Here is a 17,062-nt window from a genome sequence, read left to right on the forward strand (position 1 = left end):
ATGTTGGTTCCGTGTTCTCTTCGATTGTTACTTCACCAATAGGTTCTTTGGTTAGAGGTCTGAAACTAATTTGTGCGGGGAGAGTTTCGTTCCCTTTTTTCATTTTAGTTTTTCTTTTGCGCCAAGACGCAAGTTTACTGACATCGACACAATTATCCAATTGCTTGACAATAGTATTCAAAATACAAATTTTTGAAAGTGCTGCAGCCATATTAACCCAAAAATATTTTGTATATAGTATAGTGTGATACCATCTATATTTTCCTGGGGAAATCATAAGATCAGCACTACCTACTATGTTACCTACGTCAAATATTAGATGTAGTAACCAATAAAGTATTTTTAATCCAATTATAATCCAATGGCTAGCGTATTTATTCAAGTTTTTATATATATCTTTGACTGGTGATTCCCTATTTTCTCCCTTTTGATTTCTTCGAGCTTGTTGAACTTGTGTTTCTTCAGCTTGAAAATGTTTAGAATTCTTTTCCTTAGTTACCCTTTTTTCTTCTTTATTTACTTTATTCACAACACCTTGATTTTTCTCTACCTTTTCAGGATGAATAGTTTCACTGGAAGTGCTTATTATAATTAAATTATTATTCATTCGTATGGAATGTTTAGAAATATTTTTGGTAGATTTGGAATTATTCTTTGAGTTTTTATTACAAACCTTTTTGCTTATAGATTCTGTTTTGGATTTAGTGATAGCTATATTTTTATTTTCTATAGTGTGATCTTCCTTGCAATTTAATGATTTGGCTTTGAGTTCGATAAAGTTTCCTTCTGATGGTTTTATAGAAGTTTTTGAGTGAGATACACTCGCTATCTCTTTTCCTATTATGGTTGAGACATTCACAAAATTCGTGGAATCTTGCTCTTGTATCTTTGCCAAGTCGAACGTGGAGAGGCAATTCGCACTTCCCAGCGGGTCCAATATCTCTGTGATATTAGGCAGTGGATAAGCGTTGCCTGTCGTCTCGTCGTTCAATTTCCTAGTTTCTGGCGTTTCTTCAGCTTGAAAATGTTTAGAATCCTTTTCCTTAGTTACCCTTTTTTCTTCTTCATTTACTTTATTCACAACACCTTTATTTTTCTCTACCTTTTCAGGATGAATAGTTTCACTGGAAGTGCTTATTATAATTAAATTATTATTTATTTGTATGGAATGTTTAGAAATATTTTTGGTAGATTTGGAATTATTCTTTGAGTTTTTATTACAAACCTTTTTGCTTATAGATTCTGTTTTGGATCTAGGGATAGCTATATTTTTATTTTCTATAGTGTGATCTTCCTTGGAATTTAACGATTTGGCTTTGAGTTCGATAAAGTTTCCTTCTGATGGTTTTATAGAAGTTTTTGAGTGAGATACACTCGCTATCTCTTTTCCTATTATGGTTGAGACATTCACAAAATTCGTGGAATCTTGCTCTTGTATCTTTGCCAAGTCGAACGTGGAGAGGCAATTCGCACTTCCCAGCGGGTCCAATATCTCTGTGATATTAGGCAGTGGATAAGCGTTGCCTGTCGTCTCGTCGTTCAATTTCCTAGTTTCTGCTTCCTCTGAAAGTTTTTTGGCACTAATATTATTTATCTTGTTTGGTAACTCAGAAAATTTCTCACTCATGATCCTGTCTATGGCACCGTGTGTCCTCTTATTATTTAACGTGACATTATCCCTTATCACAGCAACGGAATGGTGTTTGCATTGAAAAGTTGATTGGTTGAAATGATCAGCATCTCTCTTTTGATTTAGATCTCTATCGAGGTATCTATTTATGCGTTTTTCTTCCCAAGTTATTGCTCTTGTTTCTTTCCTGACATTTTCTTCTATTCCCGGGTTGTGTAGATGTTTTCGCGACGGCGGTACAAATCTCCAGTTCTGGCGATTGTTTCGGTTATAATTATTCGAAGGTGTCGGATGTTGGTATCGAAATCTATCGTTCGCTTGTTTTAATTCTCGCGTTGCTTTCACGGCTTGGCGGTACGCATCGTCCAAGGATTGGTATCCTGCTATTTTTACTCGTAAAGACACCTCGTTTGGCAGCCCCTTAACGAAAGCTTCCCTCGTGTCTCGATCTATCCTATCTTGAAATACGGTGCCGTACTCGTACCGTTCCCCGTTCATTATTGCCAGTCTGAGATCTTTGACGCGCTCTATGTAGTCCAAAATATCTTCTCCCGGTCGTTGAAATATTGTAGCTAACTCCCCTCGTCTCGTCGTTCAATTTCCTAGTTTCTGTTTCGTCTGAAAGTTCTTTGGCACTAATATTATTTATCTTATTATCTATCTTATCCTCATTTAATCATTAAAATATAATAAATACAACATAATCTATAATAATATAATAGAAATAATATAATAATATAATATAATAATATAATAATATAATAATACAACCGTAAGAAATAATTTAATGTTATTAAACAACAAAATCAGCTATTGAAATATAATTTCAAAAGTGATGGTAAAAATACCAAAATTAAATAACATGGTGCATATAATTAGAGCAAGCTCGATGTATTGCTTATGGCTGTTCCGGGGTTGTTCCACACACCGGATAAAATTAGGAAGGGGAGGGGTTTTTAGTGGGTAGAGACGCTACCATCTTGCCGAGCTCCAAATAACGCAGTGGTACTGACCACTGGGTATGTGAAATTTGCATTTCCCCTTCTTCGCGCAAAAAGGAAAAGAAAGAAAGAAAGATTGAGGAACAGAGGCAGATGCAGTTTCCGTAGGCGTAGTATCATTCCGCGGGAAACACCAATGGATCTAATGTTCCTCCATAGACCGGTAGCTGCCAATCGGTGTCAGGGCACCAGTCGGAATGCCAATCCGACATGGAGAACCTTGGTGAAGTTGTTGGGCTCGTTCCAGCTAAGATCACTCATTGCATTCACATCGTGGTTCCTTGTTGCTCTGCGCCGGCTTTGACAGAGGCGGGCTGCGAAATAATGAGTGGGATACGATTACAGTCGACGGACTGAAAAAATTTATTAAAAATTATGGAAATGGACAAAAAAACAAAATTTTTTCCGATGCAGGGCAGGGATACTCCAATGCCAGTGTAATCTTGGATTATTAAGTGAGCCGCGATATGTCGGTATCGTTTAACCGCGGCCTTTTAAGGATGGGAAATTTTTTTTAAGGATAGGAAACTTTTGTTAGTCCCACACGCTAGAAAAGGGAGGCCATTTTTTAGTGCTCTTACAAGTGTTAAATTCTGTTATATCTGCACTACAAAGAAAGATAATACCTGCAACTTCATAAGAAAATTATGAAGAATTATCAATCAATTTTTACCTTCAGTTGGGAAAAATAGGCCAGGTGTGAGAAAAAGGAACGCCAGATTAAAAACAATGAAAAGTATATTGACAGGCACAATGAGCGAAGTAAACATCTACGGTATGCTTAAAACTAAAATTGCAATACAATAATAGCAATGTGAGAAGCATGTACGAAAGATTGAAAAGATATTAAGTAAAAATGAGGATACAATAAAGCTGGAATATGTTATTAAATATAGGTTTGGAATTGATATTTAATAGATCCACACAGATTGAATTTTACTTTCTATATTTCACCATCTTCACCATCAAAACGTCTGAACACACCGGATATACTCAGATAATTAACACGTGGTCGACTCCTAAGACAAAAGAGCGTCGTCAGGAGTCGTACCAACTTAGCTTGTAAGAACTAGCGATCATACCAACTTAACGTTCCTCAACAGAACACATCAAGAATAACTATGAGATGGAGAAATTCACGAGCGAAGGACATTAGTGAGTAGGATTTAGTTTGCAGAGCACGAAGAAGAACGTGATCGAGATTGCAGGCGTGAGTACTAGTAAACGCAAGTGTCGTTATATTTACAGTCTCGAGTCGAAAAATCACTCTTTTTGTAATCAACAATGAAATGAGCCAGGAGCATTGACAGTATTGATAGTTAAAGAGATTTAGTCAATCGGTGAAAACAAAGGACTCCTGTATGAATGTGTCTATATGCTCGAGCGTAGGTTGTGTAAAGTCGAGGTAGTACAAAAATACACGAACGTGAAACTGCAACAGCTGATTGACTACAACTGGGTGAATGTCAATAAATCTAGAATTTTAGCTAACTGAAAATGGTCACTTGTTCTGAAACGTAAGAGGTGTACTAAGTTGATTACTTTTCATTTAATTTTCGCGATTCCTTTCTTAATATATTTATGTCGGAGATGGAAGGACAGCGGGATTTCCCGTCCGGAATGTTGGGAAAAACCCCAATACCCTAGTTCAGATTTTTACTATAGCTGCACTTAAGTAATAAAAATAAGAAATAGTCTTAATGTTGCAATGTGACTTTATGACGATGGGTTCAGGCTCGAAGTGACACAGCGGGTCACTAGACGTAGCCACGGTCACGGGAGGGACATGTACCTGACAGAGGTACGAAATGATTATATGACTCTCCTTAAAAACAAAGATTGACCCGAGAAGTGGGGACAGAAGTATATAAAGGTAGTTTCTGTTGGATTAAAGGAGTGAGTTTGTTAGTTAGTGGTTGGACGAATTACTGATTGAGTTACCCGAATCGAGTAGTACGTTGATACTTGTCCTCCCGCGGACCGTGGATTTGTTATCGAACCTGAATTCGTTGTCACCATCATCTCGACCATCCTATTGCCATTACTCATAGCCTCTTGTAGTGTCCACATTCGTACTGATATATATTAGCTACATCCGCGACGGTAAAGTAAGTAAAGGTTCATCGAACGCTCCAAAATGCCAACCTGACTCCGACATTTAAATAGAAGTGTAATTATAAGTAAGAATACAATTTGAGCTGGTCCAGATCCGCACGCTAGCTGTGTTACCCAATAACTGAAAACACCGAAGCCAACGTCGCCTGACTACTGTTTATGGTCTGACTTCGTCGCAGTTTTTTGTCTACGCGCTGTCGATGGCTTCAGTGCTTGAGAAAACTAAAAAGACCAGATGTAGAGTTTTCTTATAAGTGGTGACCACTTGAACATATACAAAGCACGCGCATGCTCCATCCAAGTTCCCTGATATAGGAAATACCATCAAGATCCTTTAGAACGCATTTATATAGACTATGCAGGTTTTTCACAGCGAAGATGCTCTTGATCTAAATTAACGCCTACAGCAGACGGGGTCGAGATCAAAACCACTAGTTCTACACTGAGCACAATGACATTTTCGATTCTGGATAAGTTGTTCTCCGCATATAGTACTTCGATGACAGTGGTCTCAGGAAATGGGCCTCAGTTCATTTCCGTCGAAATCAGGACAATTCCGTAAATGAGAAGCGTGAGGTATCACAAATTAATCACCCGGTATCATCTGGAAACAAATGGACAGTCTGAGAGATACGTCCAAACGGTCAAGGACTCTGCAAAAAATTAGAATTTCTGAGATAATATAGAGAATGCAGCTTTTCTTAAAACGAAAATTGTGTATACGTCTTGATCTACTGCGACCTCAAGGTACACAAACGAGGATTGCCGAAGGCGACAGAACTGATTTGATCTCACATTCTGCAAATTCTAGTCGACACAACAGGTTTACTTTCCTTCTGGTAACGAGCGCACAGACACGTGGATCCTAGATGCATTCGTTACACGACTCGAAGGTTTACACTACAAGATCGTCTATTTTGGCAAAGTCTACAAACATCACATTGAATAGATAAAAGCAACTGGGCGCAACCAAATCCTAGATTATTCCGCCGACCTTATTCTACCAATTTCGCCCGACAGAAGCCCAGAGTCGTCGAGAAGACTTCGTTTTAATGACTATGATTTCACATCTGCGACCGTTCGACGTTGCCTCATGGATATCCTAGCAGCAAGTTTGCAAGAGATAAACAGCACCGACTACCATGATGAGTCAATCTTGACAACCCACGATCATCTCGTTGACAAAAACCAGTCCGATCATATCCACTCCAGCCTGATCGAGCGACAGATTCCCAAAGGAGAGACTAATGTTATAAGAAGCTATCTAAATATCTGTCAATATAGATGCCGCCATGAGAATTGCACGAAAGGGAGGATACAAAGAGGCTAATAAGATATACGAGCTAGTTTAGAGAGATACTAGCGTCCGGCCCTGTGCAGAAGATGTAACTGGGATGAGGTTAGGGTCAAAGTGCACGCAAGTACATTCTTGGCATGAGAGTCTACGGCGCACATGGGCCCATGATATTCCGACTGCTATTGAGAGCGCAAGAGACCCCCTACAGACTTCCACGTCTGTCGGAAATTGAGAGGTCTCCAGGCAATAAACTGCGCGAAATAATGCAATCTCACAAATAACGGCATACATAGCGCATATCCTGACGTAACGTTCACAATCTGTCATATTATGTTTGAAATACTAACACTTTAACGTTCTCGTTGCGATATACAATCGCTGCCACGAAACTGATCGATCCTATATTTCGTTTAGGATAATAGAGGTGACTGAATTAATTGAATTAATTGGCTGAGGTAACGGGTTAGGCTGAGGTAAACGTATTGAGAGCAAAAGTGGACTTTTGTAGTCTACATTTGTTTGCACTTCCATTGTCCACGTTACTTAAATAAACCGAAACTTTTGGAATACTCTAACAATCGAATTACATTAGCCGAAAAATGCGTTACGCCTGCAATTGTCAACAGTAACTTCTTTATCACGATATAGCGTAACATAGCATGCAAACAATCATTAAGGAGTATTGAATTATCAATGAAAAAGATCTATGAAAGTAGCATTCAATGCAAAAATATTCTCCAACCAACCAAAACATGGTCCTTTCAGAGAGTCATCAATTATACTTGGCCATACTATCGCAAGTGGCAAATCTTTGCTCTTGCTGACTACAACCTGATCTGCTAAATTCTTGCTGAATGTGTATGTCTTTAGATAAGTTTTAAAATCCTTTTTTCATTAAGTTGCTTGACGTTTTGTCGAATTTGTCATGAATATCGATCACCTTGGAAGATCTCAAACTCGTGCTGCAAAATCAATAATGAGTGAACATATTCTTCACGCTATAATTACAAATATAATATTCGTAAACCATGGAACAACGTTTCCGTATAACTTATGCTTCCGTATAAACTTTCCCTCCAATTTCATATTGTAATTCGATGCTTTATTTCGTTCCAAAGTTCGATGACACGAGCAGTAAAGGTACGAATTGTCGTATTCACGTTGACAGCCACGTATAATGGCTCGTCGAATTTGACGGTGGCCGCGACGTGAAACACTATGTTTACTTCCTCTAACGACAGATTTCTATCTGCTAGCGAAAGACTTAAATAAAGACAAGAAAATACCAGCTGAATCCCAGAGAAGGAAGTTAATCAATTTAGCCCCTGACAGGCTTAATTATTGAAAGAAACAAGAATAATATTTACGAACGGGATCATCTGTGAGCTTCTTAAATCGTTGTTCTATCTTCTCGTTAGTTTTGGGGCGAATTGGTATAAAGATGGCAGCGATGCACGGACACACGCGCATCAGTTTTTCCAGAAGACCTATTCCCACGAAACCCGTTGCTCCAGTCGCAATAAACTCACTACTGGCATAGAATTTCTCGAGAGTATTCGTTTTATTCAACCCTTTGTTCATCCTATTTTTATTCGTTTCTTTATTGATTTTATCCATGTTTCAGGATCTTAACACTTTCAATCCGAATATTCGCCACTGAATTATCAAATAATAAGTGGAAAAGTTTTTAAAATAATGTACAAAGTTTGTTATAAACATTGTTTATATGTGCTCTTATTTATTAATTATTTATGGAAACAAAAGGAGGTATATTTCCGCTATGTAGTTATAGATTTCAATGAGTAAATGGGTACAATCTATAATTGATAATTTTTCTTGGAAAACTTCGCGCTGTTGTAAAAAACAAAGCGCAATTTTTTTGTTCTGCATCTTCATCTTACTTTTGGCTTCAGGAATGCAACATTTTTATACTATCATTTTTATATATATTATATTGTATTATATTCTACAGTATTTAATTTCATAATTTGTTTTTTGCGTGATCTTTGCAATACCAAACTTTTTGTTACTGAAGTTATTGTATTTAGAGACTTGATATGTTAAATATTGTACATACATATATGTATGTCGGAGACGAGAGAACACCGAAGCCTCTGGAATTTTGGATAATCCCGCAGCATTGTAATCTAGAGTCTACGACAGCTGTAATTAAACGATTGTAGTTGTTCAATTCGATTGTAATTGTTCGAGATTAGTAATAGTGAGCTTTGACTCGAGGCGACAGCCCGTCGCCTAACGTAGCCGCGGTCAAGGGATGAACGCTTTGTCTAACAAAGATACGGAGTAATTCTATAGCTCTCCTTAAAAGAAATATTTGTAGCGACACGCGACAGTAAACATTCCAACGGTTTCTGTCCTGTGGCTCGCCACACGCAGATCCTATTCTTCGGGTATGATGATTGCCAGATGTCGATGCGTCTTCGCAGTACATGTTCAGCTAGCCTGAGGGCCCGTTATAAGTCTTAAGTCCTTCAAACAAACAGTCTTTGTCCCAACTACGAGAAGATAGCGGAGACCTATTTTGCCAACGAACAACGTCTCCCACTAGCAACTTTCTCTCGAGGGCAACTAGCATCTTTTTCTAACCACCGATATGGAGATTGACCAATTAGCAGCGACGCCAATTTCCCTTACTTTCTGAACGAAGGCTTTTCTCAACGAATCGGAGGATCTCGCGCCTTCAGACACACCCCATATAGTTTTCCTCTGGTGATAGTTTTCCTCTGTGGCGTCATCGGAATGAGAAAGGCATTCTTTGTAGAGTAAGTAAAGAGTAACGTCTTTACAATCAACAACTATTCAGACTTAGGTTTTGTGAGAACGCTCATCTATCATCCCGTTAACCGCGGATTCATTATCGAACCTGAGATCATTGTCACTAGTGCCGCAAGCGTTTAATCGCCGTGTTTGATCGTCGAATCTGTGTTACCCATACTTGTGTTAATAAACCGTGCTGTTACTATACCGTAACAATGGCTATGTTTCGATCGTTCGCGGAGAGACGCGATCGCGAGATAGCACGTCAACGAGAGTTGTAAGTTCCCGTTACGATTAATTAATCGACTCCACGAACTGATCGATCCCCTTATTTCGATTATGATAATAAGGGTAGTTCAATGAAATTCCACAGAATTAACACAAATAAATTAATGTTTATTTCAACAACTTATTAACTAGAAAGATATAAATGGAACAAAAAAAATGTAACTGCGTTTGGTTGATAAGTAATGCGCGACATATGAGATGTGTTGACGGTTCGACTTCTCGAAAAGTTCTGAACGCCTTTCGATTTTTTCCATTTTTTCTGGAAGGCGACCCTCACTACGTTCGGATCACGCCACATTCTTTTACGCGAGGTAAAATAACGGCCGCGAGTCGACGTTTCTGGAAGTCGCCCTGCTTAATGAACCATGCGCTTGCCACTACAATGTTTGTTTGCCGGGCAGACGCGACGATCCGTCTGCAACAATATAGTGCCGCGATCGACAGTTAAGAATATGACCTATGGTAAGCCGCATGGCGCAACAGCTAATTTCAATGAAGAATCATCGAACGCTCCCAACCCCATCCTTGACGCTTCTCCGACATATAGTATACAAGCGAAGGAAATGATTATAATTAATTAATTACTAACAACAATTTTGTAAAACTATTGAACATAAAATTTGTTTGACCCTTAAATGTCTATGAAACGATGTTTATGTCCGTATTCGAAGAGATATTTTGACCCAGCATCTATATCAACGAGTATATCTACAAATAAAGTGATGATTAAGCAAAGGAAATGTATTTTATCACGATGTAGGATATTTTACTTGAATTTAGTAGTATGAAGCGTTTATTTTGAAAGAGGTGTAAATTCATTTTGGTAAAAAAATGAGATATCACATAATTTGTGTTGGAATACAACGATATCAATCGCACGCAGATAAGGTGTTTGATCATACGGATTCTTCCGCTCGTTGCCCAGCGCCATCCCCACTAGCGTGCGTTCGTGAGATGCACCACGGCAGTTAGCACGTGCATGCTTTTTCAAAAAACGCCGGAAGAAACGTGAGGATATGGATGGAACATTCTAGATGGGCACGTCGAGAAGCTACTAGAAGGTTCTGTGCCACATGTGACGCCACACAGACACTCACACAGGTCACACTCATTACGGCATAGAGAGTGGGGCTCTAAACCTTTTCAAGGGCCATGGGTCACTACGTCAGTCAGTCTGTGAATAACTAGCCAACTGTCCACATTCCAGAACGCACATTTATAACTCTTAAAATAAGTCTTTAATAAATATCACATTGTATTATTTCAACACAAACATTGTGTCTTCCACAGAATACTAATCCTAATTCTAAGATTAAATTCTAACAGAAACAACCAAAGCGCGGTGATTAATTTAGTCTAAACTCTTTATTTATAACTAGCTAATATTTAATATCTTAAAAAATGCCAATGCTTTGTTCAATTTAAAATTGGCCAATAAAAGAAATTGTTTAACGACTGATTATGAAATTGGTGCAAGTCCAATTTCCATAAACATGGGTGGCGGGGCATTACGAAAAAAGGATTTCTTATACAAACCACAGAATTATTATGATATTATAAAACAATGTAAACAAAGTAACAAATTTATTTTACACGAAATGAAACGAGAGAATTTCGTTTCAACAAAAAATCTACAAAAATCTACAAAACGCAACTCGAAAAGGGGTAAGAAAAAATACTAACGGGAAAAAGGTAAAGTGGCAGAAAATATGTTGGATGAGGTTTGGCAAAAGTGCACCGTATACTATTTTATATAAAACATCGATAGAGGATACAGAATTTGAAAGAATCGCTCTGACGTCTTTGTATAACGATGTCAGACCTATTACATATGAAAAATATAAGGATATGGATCAGTTATTACCTTATATACCTCCTGTGCATTGTAAATTCAATTCACATTAAAAACCAGGCCACTGTGACACTAGAGGCCAGATGTGTGCGGGCCCTTACCGCGTACCCTCAATAATCTCAAGGATCCACCATAAACTTAAACTTAAATTAGTTTATTCCTATAAATTTTATCGGTTTATGGATGGTCCTTGAACAGTCCTTAGGTTTATTGTACGTTCCTACAAATTACGGAGAAAGCGGATGGGTGTCTAACGGAAAAGTCGGTTTTTCCCATGCACAAGGTCGCCCCTGCACGTCGAAAGGAGGCTTCCTCCTGCGATCTTCACTTATTAATATTGGCTATAACCAATGGGAATCGCGGATAGTTACCCTTACTGTTCTAACGGAAAGTGTGAACAACGAATCCACGTCCTTAGATCAAAAGACACACCCACTCCGAGCTTTCCTCCGTAATCACATAAGAACGAACTTCACTTATTCTTCATCGTTAGAATAGTCAACATGTCATCACCGGATTTCTATCCTTAAATAACTATCTTCTTTACAAAGTTGTTGGAAATATAAATTTTATAACCCTGTGAATCGCAGTGTTATACCACCTCAACCACCCTTATTATTTCAACGGAAATGAGGGGATCGATCAACTCGCGGTGTCGATTATTATAATCGTAACGGGAATTTACGACTCTCCTTGACGTGTTTCCTCGTAATTGCGTCTCCCCGCGATTGGTCGAAAATACACTAACATTATTTTCGTTGTGCATGTTCCTTCGCGCATGCGCCGTCGATCTCCGACAAACACGCATGACTATTTTTTTTCCTGTACGGAATTGAAAAATTTTTTGATTTGTGCTATGAACGTTTCTTATGGAAAAATGTTCACAGAATTGCGTGTAATGGTCAGAATTCGTGTCAGACCTCTGCTTTTTGAGAAAAATGGAAAAGAGTACTCCGAAATTAGGACCAAAGCTGATCCCGTCAGCTTTACTTGACAGTTACAGATATATGCAAATTGATATTGCCAAACTATTGGATATCAATGTGTTATTTTGAGTCCGCGGAATTCATTGAACCCGTCAGGAATCGTGTAGCTTTTGTAATTTTGCTATAAATTGAGGACAAAGTTGAAAAATTGCGATCGTGTTGAACAGTGTAATCTGGTGCTGCGCCGGCGCACAAAGCACACCGTACATTCGGGCGCCACCTTCCAGAGAAAACCCTGATTATCGGCGACGGCGTCAACGATGCATGCATTTATTGATAATGGAAAATCTTCATACAGCATGCAGGAAACTTCATTCCGAGGAAATAGAAGAAGAAGTGATCGAAAGGAATAACGATAAGGAAGAAATTTCAGATATTCATCAAATTGATTTTTATCGATGTATCTCTTCCTATGCAGATTACGAAATAGAGAATCTTCCATTCGCAGAATGGACTAAAAATGATAGAAATGAGCAAAGTCACCAAATTTTAAACGATGAAGAAATTATACGGAAAGTTACAGGACATAACACACCTACTGACGAATTAAAAGAGGAAGAAGAAGAAGGGAATGAAGTAGAGGAAGCGGACTTTAGTACTAACAACAGTGATGAACAAACTTCCACCGACATGGATGTATTGGATGCTTAAATACAACTATACAATGGTTTCAAATGCGAGAATCGAATACAACTCATTTAGGGATCATTAAACATATAAGGAAACTCGCAAGGCTAAGGATTTTAAATAGAAGCTAATTATTTTCATAGATATTAATTATATTACTTACTACTTTTATTATTAAAAGTGGTCTTTTCAATACGATTTTTATTGTTATTGAGAATTAAATATTTTGTAAAAGTTGTAACTTAATATTGTACCATGTATATATGTATGTCTTACACAGCAAAAATTGTGGAAAAATTAGGTAAGAACAAAATATATCAGTGATCTTCACAGAATACACGTTCATATAACCGGGAGCACGCTCGATCTCAGTTACTTTTTACTTTATTTTACAACAAAATGTAACGATGTAATTCGGTGAGATTCAATTACAAATCTTTTACATACTATCCTTTTAATTATTACATAACTCCTTTTAAATACTATGCAAGTTACTCTGAAACTAATGGTTTTTGAACCTATATTTATTAAAATCCGTTTACTTGTTTTTATCAGTACTACCAGCGAGGAAATTTCGAAAAGTAGGTTTCTTCTGAAGCGATGGAGAAGACAAAGAGGAAAGGACAAAATCAAAACATACAGTAAAGGACACATAAGGAATAAAGCTGTTGGAAATAGTGGAAGAAAACGGATGAGAAATTCTAGACGAGAATATGGAATGAAATGAAGTAGATTACAATTCCATCAGCGAGAAAGACAGTTCAATAACCGATTACGTAATAATAGGGCCAATGACAAAACACTATATTAAGAGTATCAGAAAAGAACTAGTATAGAATCAGATCACTTACTGATGGGGGTGCAGAGATATAGAAGACCTAGCACGAAAATTCAAAGTGAAGAGCAATGGAAAGAAAGAAAGGTATGGACGGGAGAAGGAGTAGAATAGACTTCGAAAAAGAAGAAACAAGCGAAATGATGGAAGAAATGATGGGAAAAATAAAAGAAGTGACACTACAAAGAGTAACAAACATTAAAAAAATTAAAGTAGTGTAATATCGTAAAAGAGTTTGATTAGAGTTGAAAATAGAAAAAACCGTGTATGTCGTCCTTCTGTGGTTTGTCTACATTTAAGAGCGCCTATGTGACTAAAATCACCTAGTTCTCGCAGAGATATGAAAAAAACAATAAACAACGCTAGAGCAGAAGGACGGTTTCGGTTTCAAGGATGGATGACCAAGAGGTCAGAGTATACGAGTCGAAAAATTGTGTGTGTTGCGAGAGTCAGAGTTGATCGAGACATCGAAGAATAGAGTTGATGGAGTTTTCAGTGTTGTAGAGTTGTTAGAGTTGCTAATGAGAGAGAGAGAGAGAGAGAGAGAGAGAGTTGCCAAATAACTGTAAAGTTATTTGAGATAGATACGAGCATAGCATTTAGTTTCAGTTAAACAAACATCGTTTTCTGTCCAATATATAGATACGAGTATCGCATTTAATTTCAGTTAAACAAACATCGTTTTCTGTCAAATTAATAGCTGTATATCCAATCCATTATTAATAAATTGTAAGTAATCGGGAAAAAATTTATATTTTAATTTCCACGATACTACAGTAGGTTTGGAGAAGTAGTGACAAAAAGAAAATAGAAGCAAAGAAAGAGAGAAAGCACTGTTCTGGATTTGTACTTACCCACCGACTGCATTTATCGAGAGAGCATGCCATCAAGGGGGATCAAGCAGCTGCAACTCTGGTGTCACGTAGAAGACACAAGAAATCACTAAATTGATCACCGGTGTACCTCGCGTTGTAGTTCGAACGTTTCACAAGTAAGATAGCCGTAGCTCTGCAGGACGTTTGTAGCGGCACATGAGTTAGAGGACAATTCAAATCATGCTGTTGTTTTGCCTCGGAGTATCAAGATCGTTAGGATACACGTAATGTAAGAATAAATAAACTCTGGACAAAACAATGTCGCCGCTACGTGCAACCGTCGAACGAAGACGAATTCGAATTTTCCGGCTCTCCCCCGACCTGACTCTCCCCCGACCAGTATAAATAAACGGACGCAACCGAAAAAAGTTACAGTCAGTTGTCGATCAGTTATAACTCAGTTATCAACGAATTATCAGCGATCTAATTAACGAGTCTAAGTTACAAGGGTCTCAGCGAATATAGCCTGTATATTAATTTATTATTTTTAAATATATTCGACGGTTTCAACAACGAGCAATCTCGTCAATAAACCTCACCGACCAACATCCTTTACACAAGTCCTCTACACACGTTCATGATACAGGGCCATCCATTTACTGTTTTGTAACCCAGTGACACCGGGTTGGTTGCGGTTGAATGAATGTCGAAGGCTAAGGTATGAGTCACAACCACATTTTTCGGCACATTTTTGCGCCTACGAAAAAGAGCGAACTACTTTTTTCTCGTTTATGAAACGATAGAGATCCTACCGCCAGAGAGGAAATTCCTCTTTGTTAGCGCATTACTCAGATTTACCTTACTGAACGCAAATAAGGAATCTTGGACTCTCGCGCCTCCGAGATTATCATTCAGAGAACTGCCATTTTGTTAGCGTCCGGTACAACAGACAGAGCCTTTCAATCAGAAGAGGTGAGAATAAGATATGCGAAGAAATGAAGAATAAGCAGTAAAAAAGGATAGAAGAAGAAATAGAAGAAATATGGAACACAAATAAAGTATGGACGTACGTCAATACCAACAGGGAAAGAGAATGTTACGATGGAAATAACAGACAGAAACACCTTGCAGGGATGGAGAAAATATTTTATGGTGCTACTAGAGGCAGAAGAACAAAGGAGGCAGAAAGAAAGGAATGCAAGAATGAGAGGGAACTGGCAGTAAGGAGATGCCATAAATAAATAGGAAGTAAGAATCCAAATAAAGAAATTAAAAAAATAAATGAATGGTGATAGGAATAGATAACATGGAGAATGAGGTATATATGCAGTATATGACATTTAATATGTGATTTACAAGATATTCATAGATACGCATTGCACGCGTCTCAGCACTCCTTTTGTTTAACTACCGTTTCTTCCACCATAAGTACAGAACAGTTGCATTCTTCTGTTTTACGAGACGCTGCGCACGCGCGTCCTCCCACACACACTCATACTCATATATGTGTGTCACTACTACGCGGCTAATCTAGTGTAGCACACAAAATTACACACATCGCAATAATTTTTACCCTGAATTACGTGATAAACAGAGAAATTAAGGAAAGAGGGGAGAAGCTGTGTGCGGTTTTTACCAACCTTGTAGCGACTTTCGATAAAGAAAAAGATTTAATGTCAAACGCGAGAAAGTCGGAAGTATTGATAATCAAGAAAAAAAGCCAAAAGAAAAGAGGCAAAGGAAATTAGGGTGATGGATTGAGAATAAAGGTCAAAGTAAAAGATTTATAGTATTTAGAATACATTCTGCAAGAAACAGAAACTCAAAAAAGCATTTGAGTGAGATGGCAGAGAAGGGCGTGATAGCCATGAAACAGACATGGGGAATAGGGGAGAGGAGGTTTAAAAGTAACCTGGAGGTTTAAAAGTAAACAGTTTTCGGCAATTGGTGAAAAGCATCACGCAGTAGGTATATAGGAATGGAAGGAATCGGAAGTTTTAGAAAAATTACAAACGAAGAACATGAACAGGGTCTTAAGGCTAGATTTTAACACGTTCTCGTACATAGTATGGAAGAAAGAAAGGTAGACAAATTAAGAATCGAAGTCAGGTCCTCGTCCTGGGAGATTTTAATGCTCACTCCTCGCAATAGGGGAACACAAGGACAGATGCTCATGGCCCGGTGCTGTCAGACTGGGCTGCGGACCTCGGGCTCCTCTTATTTAACAGAGGCTCGACCAGCGCATGTGTGGCGTGGGGAGGGTGTTCCATCGTCGATATCACATGTGATACCCCCAATGCCATAGGCGGGTCTCAGACTGGAGAGTAGCTGAAGGGATTGAGACTTTCTCAGACCACCTATATATATTCGTGGAGGTCGACCAGGAGACAATGCCCGCGAGAGAGGCCCGCGGTATCAGGGGAATGGAAAGCTCCCACCTGCCACCGGATATGGTGCCTCAAGGATAGAGACAACGTGATGCTCCAGGCAGCAGCCATTGCCGCGGCCTGGAACTGGAACGTCCGTACAGAGGAGACAAGAGTGAACCTTCACTAAGATATGAAAGCGGCATCTGATGAATCAATGCCGCGCTCCGTGTCTGGGGCTCGAGAGAACGGGAATGTGTACTGGTAGACCCCAAAGATCGCAATGAGCTACGGGCGAGGTGCATTCGAGGCCGCAAGCGGTTCCAGAGCGCCCGCCGTCTGCGGCTACATGACGAAGAAGAGATCTCAATCCGCTACGAGACATACAGAGAGTGGCTACATACCTTAAGCGGAAGATCAAGAGCGCTAAAGCCCCAGCCTGGATGGACCTCGTCCAGTCAGTCGAATCCGG

General features: G+C 38.7%; 2 pseudogenes; one reads left to right on the forward strand and one right to left on the reverse strand.

Annotated features, from left to right (window-relative positions):
- Positions 1-6,525: 6,525 nt before the first annotated feature.
- LOC105680435 lies at positions 6,526-7,717 on the reverse strand (annotated as a pseudogene).
- Positions 7,718-13,427: 5,710 nt separating this feature from the next.
- The window catches only part of LOC112212416, a 4,368-nt pseudogene continuing 733 nt past the window's right edge, over positions 13,428-17,062 (forward strand).

This window comes from Bombus impatiens, unplaced genomic scaffold, assembly GCF_000188095.3.
Source record: "Bombus impatiens unplaced genomic scaffold, BIMP_2.2 scf_0164, whole genome shotgun sequence".
In the NCBI taxonomy this organism is placed as follows: Eukaryota; Metazoa; Arthropoda; class Insecta; order Hymenoptera; family Apidae; genus Bombus; species Bombus impatiens.